This window comes from Pseudophryne corroboree, unplaced genomic scaffold, assembly GCF_028390025.1.
Source record: "Pseudophryne corroboree isolate aPseCor3 unplaced genomic scaffold, aPseCor3.hap2 scaffold_464, whole genome shotgun sequence".
NCBI classification, from domain to species: Eukaryota; Metazoa; Chordata; class Amphibia; order Anura; family Myobatrachidae; genus Pseudophryne; species Pseudophryne corroboree.
Genome location: NW_026970078.1, coordinates 443,182 through 457,671, shown reverse-complemented (window position 1 = coordinate 457,671; position 14,490 = coordinate 443,182). Strand labels below are relative to the sequence as shown.

Sequence of the window (14,490 nt, the reverse complement as noted above, 5' to 3'; positions counted from 1 at the left end):
GCTTGGATGACATCACCATATGCAAATCCATCTGCTGCAGGCCTTCCCCCAGGAATGCTTGCACTAGTAGTTGCATTTGGTTTGTTGTTTGGGGGTGCGTCAGTTTTAGGCAGCCTTCTGCCCTCCCATGTTCATCTGAAAATATGTGTTCTCCCTGCAGTTGTTGTCCCCAGATGAGAATTCCCTTGTGCTGCCTCAGTTGAATCTCTTTTACTTGACAGAGATGTGCCTGAGCAGCGGCCCTCCCCAGCCCTATCCCAAATCATACTTATTTTGCATAGGAGATACCATGGTCATGAAGATTGTTCTCCCAGGGTTAGGTTCATTCATTGCATTCTGGGTATGCTGACCCCTGTGATTTCCTCAAATGTGGGAAACTCAACTGCATTATTTGTGGTAGTGGGGGACTGTGTTTGTGCTTTCCTCTGGTCAGCTCTGGTAAAAGTCAGATTTCTTTGTCTCAGATCTTCCTCTAGCCTTGTTCTTCTTTCGAGAGTTCCCTTGTGCTGCCTCAGTTGGATCTCCTTCACTTGACAGGGGGGTGCCCGAGCAGCGACCCTCCCCAGCTCTAGCCCAACTCCTACTTACCTGCCAGGTGAGATACTATGATCATGAAGATGCTTCTCCCAGGGCAAGGCTCACCCATTGCACTCTGGGTGTGCTGCCCCTGCGATTTCCCCAAATGTGGGAAACTTGACTGCATAATTTGTGTTTCCCCTGGTCGTCTCTCATATAATTCAGATCTCTTTGTCTCAGGTCTCTCTCCAGCCTAGTTTGCTGTCTGTTTCCACTTCTTTTTTCTTGAGCCCCTCCCTTCTATACCCTTGTGCACTATCCTGACTTCTCCCGTCTGCTTACTTTGTGCCTTCCAACGCACAATGCAGACTACAGGTAGTGCTGCAGGGCCCACACCCTTTTACTTGCTTTACAGAGCAGCTCTGGAGCTGTTACAGTGCCCAGCTGCTGCAAGAAATCAGCTTGAATGCTTCAGGGGCTGGGGCATAGCCAACATGAGCCCCACACCGAAGGAGGGTGGAGGTGTTTAATGCGAACTAGGGGTCATCCAAGCGCCGCAATAGGCCGCCATGCCCTGCACACCCCTTTATTCTTTTCATATGCAGACGAGGGTTGAAGCCAACTTTGACCCACTGCTTGGATGACATCACCATATTCAAATCCATCTGCTGCAGGCCTTCCCCCAGGAATGCTTTCACTAGTTGTTGCATTTGGTTTGTTGTTTGGGGGTGCTTCAGTATTAGGCAGCCTTCTGCCCTCCCATGTTCATCTGAAAATATGTGTTCTCCCTGCAGTTGTTGTCCCCAGATGAGAGTTCCCTTGTGCTGCCTCAGTTGAATCTCCTTTACTTGACAGAGATGTGCCTGAGCAGCGGCCCTCCCCAGCCCTATCCCAAATCATACTTATTTTGCATAGGAGATACCATGGTCATGAAGATTGTTCTCCCAGGGTTAGGTTCATTCATTGCATTCTGGGTATGCTGACCCCTGTGATTTCCCCAAATGTGGGAAACTCAACTGCATTATTTGTGGTAGTGGGGGACTGTGTTTGTGCTTTCCTCTGGTCAGCTCGGGTAAAAGTCAGATTTCTTTGTCTCAGATCTTCCTCTAGCCTTGTTCTTCTTTCGAGAGTTCCCTTGTGCTGCCTCAGTTGGATCTCCTTCACTTGACAGGGGGGTGCCCGAGCAGCGACCCTCCCCAGCTCTAGCCCAACTCCTACTTACCTGCCAGGTGAGATACTATGATCATGAAGATGCTTCTCCCAGGGCAAGGCTCACCCATTGCACTCTGGGTGTGCTGCCCCTGCGATTTCCCCAAATGTGGGAAACTTGACTGCATAATTTGTGTTTCCCCTGGTCGGCTCTCATATAATTCAGATCTCTTTGTCTCAGGTCTCTCTCCAGCCTAGTTTGCTGTCTGTTTCCACTTCTTTTTTCTTGAGCCCCTCCTTCTATACCCTTGTGCACTATCCTGACTTCTCCCGTCTGCTTACTTTGTGCCTTCCAATGCACAATGCAAACTACAGGTAGTGCTGCAGGGCCCACACCCTTTTACTTGCTTTACAGAGCAGCTCTGGAGCTGTTACAGTGCCCAGCTGCTGCAAGAAATCAGCTTGAATGCTTCAGGGGCTGGGGCATAGCCAACATGAGCCCCACACCGAAGGAGGGTGGAGGTGTTTAATGCGAACTAGGGGTCATCCAAGCGCCGCAAAAGACCGCCATGCCCTGCACACCCCTTTTTTCTTTTCATATGCAGACGAGGGTTGAAGCCAACTTTGACCCACTGCTTGGATGACATCACCATATGCAAATCCATCTGCTGCAGGCCTTCCCCCAGGAATGCTTGCACTAGTAGTTGCATTTGGTTTGTTGTTTGGGGGTGCTTCAGTTTTAGGCAGCCTTCTGCCCTCCCATGTTCATCTGAAAATTTGTGTTCTCCCTGCAGTTGTTGTCCCCAGATGAGAGTTCCCTTGTGCTGCCTCAGTTGAATCTCCTTTACTTGACAGAGATGTGCCTGAGCAGCGGCCCTCCCCAGCCCTATCCCAAATCATACTTATTTTGCATAGGAGATACCATGGTCATGAAGATTGTTCTCCCAGGGTGAGGTTCATTCATTGCATTCTGGGTATGCTGACCCCTGTGATTTCCCCAAATGTGGGAAACTCGACTGCATTATTTGTGGTAGTGGGGGACTGTGTTTGTGCTTTCCTCTGGTCAGCTCTGGTAAAAGTCAGATTTCTTTGTCTCAGATCTTCCTCTAGCCTTGTTCTTCTTTCGAGAGTTCCCTTGTGCTGCCTCAGTTTGATCTCCTTCACTTGACAGGGGGTGCCCAAGCAGCAATCCTCCACAGCTCTAGCCCAACTCCTACTTACCTGCCAGGTGAGATACTATGATCTTCACTGTTAGGGCAATCAGGATGTGGAATTCCCTGCCAGGGAAGGTGGTAATGGTGGACTCTGTAATTGGATTTAAAAAAGGAATGGATACATTTCTGAATGAAAAAGCTATCCAAGGTTATAATACTTAAAATATCAACATGGTTAATCCGGGGGTAACATGAGTTGTAGTAGTTAACTAGTCATAAAACATTATTCAGCAAGTATGTAGAATCATCACAACTTAAAACAGGTTGAACACGATGGGCAATTTGCCTCTTTTCAACCTCAAAAACTATATTACTATATGTTACTATATTACTATGTTACTGTAGTATACAGAACACCACAATATAATGAGCAGTGATAGTGAGCACTGATGAGGATACTAGAACTGACACTGAGCAGCAAGATGCAGCACTGGACTATTAGTAATGTACTGTAGTATGCTGAGCACCACAATGCAGCACAAGACAATGAGCAGTGATACTGAGCACTGATGAGGATACTACTGAGAACTGACACTGAGCAGGAGAGACACACTACTAGTATTACTGAGCAGCAATAAGTAACCACTGATACTGAGCACTGATATTGAGATTTCCACTGAGAGAACATAGCCACGTCCTCTCCACTCTCTCTTCAATGCACGAGTAAAAATGGCGGCAACGCGCAGCTCTTTATATGAAATCCGAATCTCGCGAGAATCCGACAGCGGGATGATGACATTTTCCCTTGTTCAGGTTTTCCGAGTCAGGCGGGAACAACCGAGCCTGCCTCGGACCAGTGTAAACCACGTGGAGTTCGTGGGGAATTCGGTTCTCGGAGAACCGAACCCGCTCCTCTCTACCTTATACCCATCAATTTTTTTATTTTCAATCTAAGCCCCTGCAGTTTTCTGTAAGCATCTGCTTCGCTATGATGATCAACAAGTCACAAGGGCAAACACTCAGGGCTTGAGGCGTAGATCTTAGGACCAGCTGCTACAAGCATGGCAGAGGTGTCACTATCACTGGTGACACCCAGAGAGGTGGCGAAGGAGATTGTAATGCAGTGCGCGCAGATAAGCAGCGCAATGGTAAAAAGGAGGCATGGTTTCATAGGTAGGGGCGTGGCCTGGTGGCCTGAATCTACATTTTGTTGCTCCGGGTGTCCCGGGGGTTGGGGGCTGCACCCGGGGACTAGTGTGTGAGCGGTGCTGGCTCCTGCACAGTGACAGGACATGGCCACCCAGCATGACGCCTCCCTTCTTGACCATGCTGTAATTGCAGTCGCACTGCAGTTCAGCGTGATCATAAAAAATGGTGTAGCCTTCTGCTGGTGCAGACTGTATGTGCGCGCAGGAAGCCGCCACCATTTTTGTGATCACAGCGGCTGAATGTGATGTCATACAGCCGCTGTGACCACGCCCCCTGTGTCTCCTCCGTTGCAGACCCCATTTTGAAGCCTTGCCCCCGCACCGCTCCATCCCTGACTTGGAAATGGAGTGTTGCTGACCCCCCTCTCCCCCCCTGCCCCGATTGACAGGCAGAGGCGATCGCATTCTCTGCGGGGTGCCGCAGAAAATGCAGGCACATGCGTATGCTCTTAGCAATTTTTGCAGTTGGATCGCTTATTGTGATTGCAACCCAACCTGAATCAGGCCCTATTACCTATCACAATGCGCTGCGGGCAGTACAAAATTGGTTTAATATGGGAGAAAAACCCCCAGACCTGTGCTCCTTAACTGTACCTGGTGGCTTGTGGAGCGGCTGCCCAGTAATCAGTGTCCACGCCAGTGCGCACACGGTCCACCCCCTACGGCCACGCTCCCCCTCATCAGCGGCCTCGTGATCCGGAAGGGCGGTGTGTGTGTGACTGACCTTAGGAAGAAACCGGAGCCTCCGCTGCAGTGATCCAGCAACCAGGGCACGGGAGTATACAGCGCCGCTGGGAGTGATGAAGCTGCAGTAAAGATGTCTATTAGACCTAGCCTGCTGCAGCCCTTGTAGATTCTCATAAAAAAAGTTCTTATTTTCTTGTCAAAATTAATAGCTAAGAATAGGCTGCCTGAGGCAGGCCCCTGTTAAGTGGCCTGCTACTGAAGGCACCAACTACAAACTGAGCTCCCTGTTCATGGAAGCGGGGTTATAGAGGAGAATGCGCTGAGCATCTTGGGAACAGTCAAAAGCTTTGAGCCGGTTGGTGCCTCAGATCAAGATCCTACTCTACACCCCAATGTGAATCCTTGTGGAGTCCAGTGTACCCCACAGAAGAAATTAATGTGTCACACCCATTGGCAGCAACCTTAGAATAGCTGCTGACGGGCACAATTGAGAAAGGAAGGGGGGGGGGGGACATTTGAATCCAGCACATAGATGCAATTCAAATATGTAATTTGAACCTTCCTATTTTAAACTATAATGGATGAACCTCACCCTGTGAGAACAATCTTCATGATATAGAGATCTCATATGCAAAATAAGTATGAGTTGGGATAGGGCTGGGGAGGGTGGCTGCTCGGGCAAGCCCCTCCCCCGTCAAGTTAAGGAGATTCAACTGAGGAGGCACAAGGGAACTCTCGTCTGGGGACAACAACTGCAGGGAGACCACATCTTTTCAGATGAACATGGGAGGGCGGAAGGCTGCCTAATACTGAAGCACCATCAAATATCAAACCATATGCAATAACTAGTACAAGCATTCCTGGGGGAAGGTCTGCAGGAGACGAATTTGCATACGGTGATGTCATCCAAGCAGTGGGCCAAACTTGGCTGGAACCCTCATCTGCATATGAAAAGAGAAAAGGGTTATGCAGGGCATGGCGGCCTTTTGCGGCGCTTGGATGACCCCTAGTTCGCATTAAACACCTCCACCCTCCTTCGGTGTGGGGCTCATGTTGGCTATGCCCCAGCCCCTGAAGCATTCAAGCTGATTTCTTGCAGCAGCTGGGCACTGTAACAGCTCCAGAGCTGCTCTGTAAGGCAAATAAAAGGGTGTGGGCCCTGGAGCACTACCTGTAGTTCGCATTGTGCGTTGGAAGGCACAAAGTAAGCAGACGGGAGAAGTCAGGATAGTGCGCAAGGGCATAGAAGGGAGCGGCTCAAGAAAAGAGAAGTGGAAACAGACAGCAAACTAGGCTGGAGAGAGACCTGAGACAAAGAGATCTGAATTATACGAGAGTCGACCAGGGGAAACACAAATTATGCAGTCAAGTTTCCCACATTTGGGGAAATCGCAGGGGCAGCACACCCAGAGTGCAATGGGTGAGCCTTGCCCTGGGAGAAGCACCTTCAAGATCATAGTATCTCACCTGGCAGGTAACTAGGAGTTGGGCTAGAGCTGGGGAGGGTCGCTGCTCGGGCACCCCCCTGTCAAGTGAAGGAGATCCAACTGAGGCAGCACAATGGAACTCTCGAAAGAAGAACAAGGCTAGAGGAAGATCTGAGACAAAGAAATCTGACTTTTACCAGAGCTGACCAGCGGAAAACACAAACACAGTCCACCACTACCACAAATAATGCAGGCGAGTTTCCCACATTTGGGGAAATCACAGGGGTCAGCATACCCAGAATGCAATGAATGAACCTCACCCTGGGTGAACAATTTTCATGACCATGGTGTCTCCTATGCAAAATAAGTATGATTTGGGATAGGGCTGGGGAGGGCCGCTGCTCAGGCACATCTCTGTCAAGTAAAGGAGATTCAACTGAGGCAGCACAAGGGAACTCTCATCTTGGGACAACAACTGCAGGGAGAACACATATTTTCAGATGAACATGGGAGGGCAGAAGGCTGCCTAATACTGAAGCACCCCCAAACAACAAACCAAATGCAACAACTAGTGCAAGCATTCCTGGGGGAAGGCCTGCAGCAGATGGATTTGCATATGGTGATGTTATCCAAGCAGTGGGTCAAAGTTGGCTTCAACCCTCATCTGCATATGAAAAGAGAAAAGGGGCGTGCAGGACATGGCAGCCTTTTGCGGTGCTTGGATGACCCCTAGATCGCATTAAACACCCCCACCCTCCTTTGGTGTGGGGCTCATGTTGGCCATGCCCCATCCCATGAAGCATTCAAGCTGATTTCTTGCAGCAGCTGGGCACTGTAACAGCTCCAGAGCTGCTCTGTAAGGCAAGTAAAAGGGTGTGGGCCCTGCAGCACTACCTGTAGTTTGCATTGTGCATTGGAAGGCACAAAGTAAGCAGACGGGAGGAGAAGTCAGGATAGTGCACAAGGGTATAGAAGGGAGGGGCTCAAGAAAAAAGAAGTGGAAACAGACAGCAAACTAGGCATGAGAGAGACCTGAGACAAAGAGATCTGAATTATACGAGAGCCGACCAGAGGAAACACAAATTATGCAGTTAAGTGTCCCACATTTGGGGAAATCGTAGGAGTGGCACACCCAGAGTGCAATGGGTGAGCCTTGCCCTGGGAGAAGCACCGTCCTGATTATAGTATCTCACCTGGGTGTGCTGCCCCTGCGATTTCCCCAAATGTGGGAAACTTGACTGCATAATTTGTGTTTCCCCTGGTCGGCTCTCATATAATTCAGATCTCTTTGTCTCAGGTCTCTTTCCAGCCTAGTTTGCTGTCTGTTTCCACTTCTTTTTTCTTGAGCCCCTCCCTTCTATACCCTTGTGGACTATCCTGACTTCTCCTCCTGTCTGCTTACTTTGTGCCTTCCAATGCACAATGCAAACTACAGGTAGTGCTGCAGGGCCCACACCCTTTTACTTGCCTTACAGAGCAGCTCTGGAGCTGTTACAGTGCCAAGCTGCTGCAAGAAATCAGCTTGAATGCTTCAGGGGCTGGGGCATGGCCAACATGAGCCCCACACCGAAGGAGGGTGGGGGTGTTTAATGCGAACTAAGGGTCATCCAAGCGCCGCAAAAGGCCGCCATGCCCTACATACCCCTTTTCTCTTTTCATATGCAGATGAGGGTTCCAGCCAACTTTGGCCCACTGCTTGGATGACATCACTGTATGCAAATCCGTCTTCTGCAGACCTTCCCCCAGGAATGCTTGTACTAGTTGTTGCATTTGGTTTGTCGTTTGGGGGTGCTTCAGTATTAGGCAGCCTTCTGCCCTCCCATGTTCATCTGAAAATATGTGTTCTCACTGCAGTTGTTGTCCCCAGATGGGAGTTCCCTTGTGCTGCCTCAGTTGAATCTCCTTTACTCTAAAACTTTTAAAACTTAGCAAAAGTGTTTACTAAATAGCTGCTCGGCAAAGTTGCAATGCCGAGACTCCCCGACCAGCTGCCCAGGATGAACCCACCTTTCTAGTAGAATGGGTCTTCACCTAATTCAGTAACGGCAATCCTGCCGTGGAATGAGCATGCTGAATCTTACCACAGATCCAGCGCATAATGGTCTACATGGAAGCAGGACACCCAATCCTGTTGGGAGCATACAGGACAAACAGAGCCTCTGTTTTCCTAATCTGAACCGTTCTGGTGACATAAATTTTCAAAGTTCTGACCACAGCCAGAGACTTTGACTCAACGAAGGTGTCAGTGGCCAAAGGCACCATGTGGAAAGATGAACCACCTTCGGCAGAAATTGTTGACATGTCCTCAATTCTGCTCTATCTTCATGAAAGATCAAATAAAGGCTCTTGTGATACTGCATGGTTTGTACTGTTTTCCATGTGCTCCCAGATCTTTCAAGAAAGAAGCATGGTCAAGAAAGTTCTGTTTGAAAAGAAACAACATTTACTGTCATCGTTATAGAATTTGGGAGAAAAAACAAGAAGAAATCTGCACTGTTGACGCACTGGACAGAATGAATGAATCATAAAATATAACCTTTATTAAGTATGTATTAAAATTGGATAAATATTAATATTATTATCCCAAACTGCAGTGAAACATAAAGGTTAAAATCACAGAACTAACATACATGTGCATAAGAAGAATAAAGAGATGTGAAAAAAAGGTTTAAAAAGCGTGTCCGTGTGTGATTATTTTTGAAGGCACAACCCTGGCGGGGTTGTTTATATAGATATATATGTTGCTAATAATCACTTTCTAGCGTAATGTTATTAAATAGCTGTTAGTATCTATGTCGTCAGGTACCACTGGGTCGTATCCTATATACTCCTGTGGGAAACTTGACTGCATAATTTGTGTTTCCCCTGGTCGGCTCTCGTATAATTCAGATCTCTTTGTCTCAGGTCTCTCTCCAGCCTAGTTTGCTGTCTGTTTCCACTTCTCTTTTCTTGAGCCGCTGCCTTCTATGCCCTTGTGCACTCTCCTGACTTCTCCTGTCTGCTTACTTTGTGCCTTCCAACGCACAATGCAAACTACAGGTAGTGCTGCAGGGCCCACACCCTTTTACTTGCCTTACAGAGCAGCTCTGGAGCTGTTACAGTGCCCAGCTGCAGCACGAAATCAGCTTGAATGCTTCAGGGGCTGGGGCATAGCCAACATGAGCCCCACACCGACGGAGGGTGGAGGTGTTTAATGCGAACTAGGGGTCAGCCAAGCGCCGCAAAAGGCCGCCATGCCCTGCATGCCCCTTTTCTCTTTTCATATGCAGACGAGGGTTGAAGCCAACTTTGACCCACTGCTTGGATGACATCACCATATGCAAATCCATCTGCGGCAGGCCTTCCCCCAGGAATGCTTGCACTAGTTGTTGCATTTGGTTTGTTGTTTGGGGGTGCTTCAGTATTAGGCAGCCTTCTGCCCTCCCATGTTCATCTGAAAATATGTGTTCTCCCTGCAGTTGTTGTCCCCAGATGAGAGTTCCCTTGTGCTGCCTCAGTTGAATCTCCTTTACTTGACAGAGATGTGCCTGAGCAGCGGCCCTCCCCAGCCCTATCCCAAATCATACTTATTTTGCATAGGAGATACCATGGTCATGAAGATTGTTCTCCCAGGGTTAGGTTCATTCATTGCGTTCTGGGTATGCTGACCTCTGTGATTTCCCCAAATGTGGGAAACTCGACTGCATTATTTGTGGTAGTGGGGGACTGTGTTTGTGCTTTCCTCTGGTCAGCTCTGGTAAAAGTCAGATTTCTTTGTCTCAGATCTTCCTCTAGCCTTGTTCTTCTTTCAAGAGTTCCATTGTGCTGCCTCAGTTGGATCTCCTTCACTTGACAGGGGGGTGCCCGAGCAGCGACCCTCCCCAGCTCTAGCCCAACTCCTACTTACCTGCCAGGTGAGATACTATGATCATGAAGTTGCTTCTCCCAGGGAAAGGCTCACCCATTGCACTCTGGGTGTGCTGCCCCTGCGATTTCCCCAAATGTGGGAAACTTGACTGCATAATTTGTGTTTCCCCTAGTCGTCTCTCATATAATTCAGATCTCTTTGTCTCAGGTCTCTCTCCAGCCTAGTTTGCTGTCTGTTTCCACTTCTTTTTTCTTGAGCCCCTCCCTTCTACACCCTTGTGCACTATCCTGACTTCTCCTCCTGTCTGCTTACTTTGTGCCTTCCGATGCACAATGCAAACTACAGGTAGTGCTGCAGGGCCCACACCCTTTTACTTGCCTTACAGAGCAGCTCTGGAGCTGTTACAGTGCCAAGCTGCTGCAAGAAATCAGCTTGAATGCTTCAGGGGCTGGGGCATGGCCAACATGAGCCCCACACCGAAGGAGGGTGGGGGTGTTTAATGCGAACTAAGGGTCATCCAAGCGCCGCAAAAGGCCGCCATGCCCTGCATACCCCTTTTCTCTTTTCATATGCAGATGAGGGTTCCAGCCAACTTTGGCCCACTGCTTGGATGACATCACTGTATGCAAATCCGTCTTCTGCAGACCTTCCCCCAGGAATGCTTGTACTAGTTGTTGCATTTGGTTTGTTGTTTGGGGGTGCTTCAGTATTAGGCAGCCTTCTGCCCTCCCATGTTCATCTGAAAATATGTGTTCTCCCGGCAGTTGTTGTCCCCAGATGAGAGTTCCTTTGTGCTGCCTCAGTTGAAGTTCCTTTACTTGACAGAGATGTGCCTGAGCAGCGGCCCTCCCCAGCCCTATCCCAAATCATACTTATTTTGCATAGGAGATACCATGGTCATAAAGATTGTTCTCCCAGGGTGAGGTTCATTCATTGCATTCTGGGTATGCTGACCCCTGTGATTTCCCCAAATGTGGGAAACTCAACTGCATTATTTGTGGTAGTGGGGGACTGTGTTTGTGTTTTCCTCTGGTCAGCTCTGGTAAAAGTCAGATTTCTTTGTCTCAGATCTTCCTCTAGCCTTGTTCTTCTTTCGAGAGTTCCATTGTGCTGCCTCAGTTTGATCTCCTTCACTTGACAGGGGGTGCCCGAGCAGCAATCCTCCACAGCTCTAGCCCAACTCCTACTTACCTGCCAGGTGAGATACTATGATCTTCACTGTTAGGGCAATCAGGATGTGGAATTCCCTGCCAGGGAAGGTGGTAATGGCGGACTCTGTAATTGGATTTAAAAAAGGAATGGATACATTTCTGAATGAAAAAGCTATCCAAGGTTATAATACTTAAAATATCAACATGGTTAATTCGGGGGTAACATGAGTTATAGTAGCTAACTAGTCAATAAACATTATTCAGCAAGTATGTAGAATCATCACAACTTAAAACAGGTTGAACATGATGGGCAATTTGCCTCTATTCAACCTCAAAAACTATGTTACTATATGTTACTATATTACTATGTTACTGTAGTATACAGAAAACCAAAATGTAATGAGCAGTGATAGTGAGCACTGATGAGGATACTAGAACTGACACTGAGCAGCAAGATGCAGCACTGGACTATTAGTAATGTACTGTAGTATGCTGAGCACCACAATGCAGCACAAGACAATGAGCAGTGATACTGAGCACTGATGAGGATACTACTGAGAACTGACACTGAGCAGGAGAGACACACTACTAGTATTACTGAGCAGCAATAAGTAACCACTGATACTGAGCACTGATATTGAGATTTCCACTGAGAGAACATAGCCACGTCCTCTCCGCTCTCTCTTCAATGCACGAGTAAAAATGGCGGCAACGCGCAGCTCTTTATATGGAATCCGAATCTCGCGAGAATCCGACAGCGGGATGATGACATTTTCCCTTGTTCAGGTTTTCTGAGTCAGGCGGGAACAACCGAGCCTGCCTCGGACCAGTGTAAACCACGTGGAGTTCGTCGGGAATTCGGTTCTCGGAGAACCGAACCCGCTCCTCTCTACCTTATACCCATCAATTTTTTTATTTTCAATCTAAGCCCCTGCAGTTTTCTGTAAGCATCTGCTTCGCTATGATGATCAACAAGTCACAAGGGCAAACACTCAGGGCTTGAGGCGTAGATCTTAGGACCAGCTGCTACAAGCATGGCAGAGGTGTCACTATCACTGGTGACACCCAGAGAGGTGGCGAGGGAGATTGTAATGCAGTGCGCGCAGATAAGCAGTGCAATGGTAAAAAGGAGGCATGGTTTCATAGGTAGGGGCGTGGCCTGGTGGCCTGAATCTACATTTTGTTGCTCCGGGTGTCCCGGGGGTTGGGGGCTGCACCCGGGGACTAGTGTGTGTGCGGTGCTGGCTCCTGCACAGTGACAGGGCATGGCCACCCAGCATGACGCCTCCATTCTTGACCATGCTGTAATTGCAGTCGCACTGCAGTTCAGCGTGATCATAAAAAATGGTGTAGCCTCCTGCTGGTGCAGACTGTATGTGCGCGCAGGAAGCCGCCACCATTTTTGTGATCACAGCGGCTGAATGTGATGTCATACAGCCGCTGTGACCACGCCCCCTGTGTCTCCTCCGTTGCAGACCCCATTTTGAAGCCTTGCTCCCGCACCGCTCCATCCCTGACTTGGAAATGGAGTGTTGTTGACCCCCCTCTCCCCCCCCCGCCCCGATTGACAGGCAGAGGCGATCGCATTCTCTGCGGGGTGCCGCAGAAAATGCAGGCACATGCGTATGCTCTTAGCAATTTTTGCAGTTGGATCGCTTATTGTGATTGCAATCCAACCTGAATCAGGCCCTATTACCTATCACAATGCGCTGCGGGCAGTACAAAATTGGGATAATATAGGAGTAAAACTCCCAGACCTGTGCTCCTTAACTGTACCTGGTGGCTAGTGGAGCGGCTGCCCAGTAATCAGTGTCCACGCCAGTGCGCACACGGTCCACCCCCTACGGCCACGCTCCCCTTCATCAGCGGCCTCGTGATCCGGAAGGGCGGTGTGTGTGTGACTGACCTTAGGAAGAAACTGGAGCCTCCGCTGCAGTGACCCAGCAACCAGGGCACGGGAGTATACAGCGCCGCTGGGAGTGATGAAGCTGCAGTAAAGATGTCTATTAGACCTAGCCTGCTGCAGCCCTTGTAGATTCTCATAAAACAAGTTCTTCTTTTCTTGTCAAAATTAATAGCTAAGATTAGGCTGCCTGAGGCAGGCCCCTGTTAAGTGGCCTGCTACTGAAGGCACCAACTACAAACTGAGCTCCCTGTTCATGGAAGCGGGGTTATAGAGGAGGATGCGCTGAGCTTCTTGGGAACAGTCAAAAGCTTTGAGCCGGTTGGTGCCTCAGATCAAGATCCTACTCTACACCCCAATGTGAATCCTTGTGGAGTCCAGTGTACCCCACAGAAGAAATTAATGTGTCACACCCATTGGCAGCAACCTTAGAATAGCTGCTGACGGGCACAATTGAGAAAGGAAGGGGGGGGGGGGGGACATTTGAATCCAGCACATAGATGCAATTCAAATATGTAATTTGTACCTTCCTATTTTAAAATATAATGGATGAACCTCACCCTGTGAGAACAATCTTCATGATCAAGAGATCTCATATGCAAAATAAGTATGAGTTGGGATAGGACTGGGGAGGGTGGCTGCTCGGGCAGCCCCTCCCCCGTCAAGTTAAGGAGATTCAACTGAGGACGCACAAGGGAACTCTCGTCTGGGGACAACAACTGCAGGGAGACCACATCTGTTCAGATGAACATGGGAGGGTGGAAGGCTGCCTAATATTGAAGCACCATCAAATATCAAACCATATGCAACAACTAGTACAAGCATTCCAGGGGGAAGGTCTGCAGAAGACGGATTTGCATACGGTGATGTCATCCAAGCAGTGGGCCAAAGTTGGCTGGAACCCTCATCTGCATATGAAAAGAGAAAAGGGGCATGCAGGGCATGGCGGCCTTTTGCGGTGCTTGGATGACCCCTAGTTCGCATTAAACACCCCCACCCTCCTTTGGTGTGGGGCTCATGTTGGCCATGCCCCATCCCCTGAAGCATTCAAGCTGATTTCTTGCAGCAGCTGGGCACTGTAACAGCTCCAGAGCTGTTCTGTAAGGCAAGTAAAAGGGTGTGGGCCCTGCAGCACCACCTGTAGTTCGCATTGTGCGTTGGAAGGCACAAAGTAAGCAGACGGGAGGAGAAGTCAGGATAGTGCGCAAGGGCATCCTTTTCTCTTAGTCCGTAGAGGATGCTGGGGTCACATTAAGAACCATGGGGTATAGACGGGATCCGCAAGAGACATGGGCACTTTAATACTTTCAAAGGGTGTGAACTGGCTCCTCCCTCTATGCCCCTCCTCCAGACTCCAGTTATAGGAACTGTGCCCAGGGAGACGGACATTTCGAGGAAAGGATTTATTGTTAAACTAAGGTGAGCATCTTACCAGCTCACACCTTAAG

At 49.0% G+C, this 14,490-nt stretch overlaps 7 non-coding genes and 3 pseudogenes across 7 annotated transcripts; 8 read left to right on the top strand and 2 right to left on the bottom strand.

The window, feature by feature from the left end:
- Positions 1-264: 264 nt before the first annotated feature.
- On the top strand, positions 265-428 carry LOC135027305 (U1 spliceosomal RNA). Its single transcript, XR_010223792.1, has one exon. It is a non-coding gene; the product is annotated as a U1 spliceosomal RNA (small nuclear RNA).
- A 152-nt stretch (positions 429-580) lies between these two features.
- Positions 581-722, top strand: LOC135027437 (U1 spliceosomal RNA; annotated as a pseudogene).
- Positions 723-1,414: 692 nt separating this feature from the next.
- On the top strand, positions 1,415-1,578 carry LOC135027627 (U1 spliceosomal RNA). The gene has a single exon (XR_010224042.1). It is a non-coding gene; the product is annotated as a U1 spliceosomal RNA (small nuclear RNA).
- A 152-nt stretch (positions 1,579-1,730) lies between these two features.
- LOC135027440 (U1 spliceosomal RNA) lies at positions 1,731-1,872 on the top strand (annotated as a pseudogene).
- A 691-nt stretch (positions 1,873-2,563) lies between these two features.
- On the top strand, positions 2,564-2,727 carry LOC135027365 (U1 spliceosomal RNA). The gene has a single exon (XR_010223849.1). It is a non-coding gene; the product is annotated as a U1 spliceosomal RNA (small nuclear RNA).
- Positions 2,728-6,033: 3,306 nt separating this feature from the next.
- On the bottom strand, positions 6,034-6,196 carry LOC135027510 (U1 spliceosomal RNA). Its single transcript, XR_010223956.1, has one exon. It is a non-coding gene; the product is annotated as a U1 spliceosomal RNA (small nuclear RNA).
- A 152-nt stretch (positions 6,197-6,348) lies between these two features.
- Positions 6,349-6,512, bottom strand: LOC135027381 (U1 spliceosomal RNA). The gene has a single exon (XR_010223864.1). It is a non-coding gene; the product is annotated as a U1 spliceosomal RNA (small nuclear RNA).
- Positions 6,513-9,703: 3,191 nt separating this feature from the next.
- LOC135027356 (U1 spliceosomal RNA) lies at positions 9,704-9,867 on the top strand. Its single transcript, XR_010223840.1, has one exon. It is a non-coding gene; the product is annotated as a U1 spliceosomal RNA (small nuclear RNA).
- A 152-nt stretch (positions 9,868-10,019) lies between these two features.
- Positions 10,020-10,154, top strand: LOC135027488 (U1 spliceosomal RNA; annotated as a pseudogene).
- A 702-nt stretch (positions 10,155-10,856) lies between these two features.
- LOC135027294 (U1 spliceosomal RNA) lies at positions 10,857-11,020 on the top strand. Its single transcript, XR_010223781.1, has one exon. It is a non-coding gene; the product is annotated as a U1 spliceosomal RNA (small nuclear RNA).
- The last annotated feature ends 3,470 nt before the right edge of the window (positions 11,021-14,490 follow it).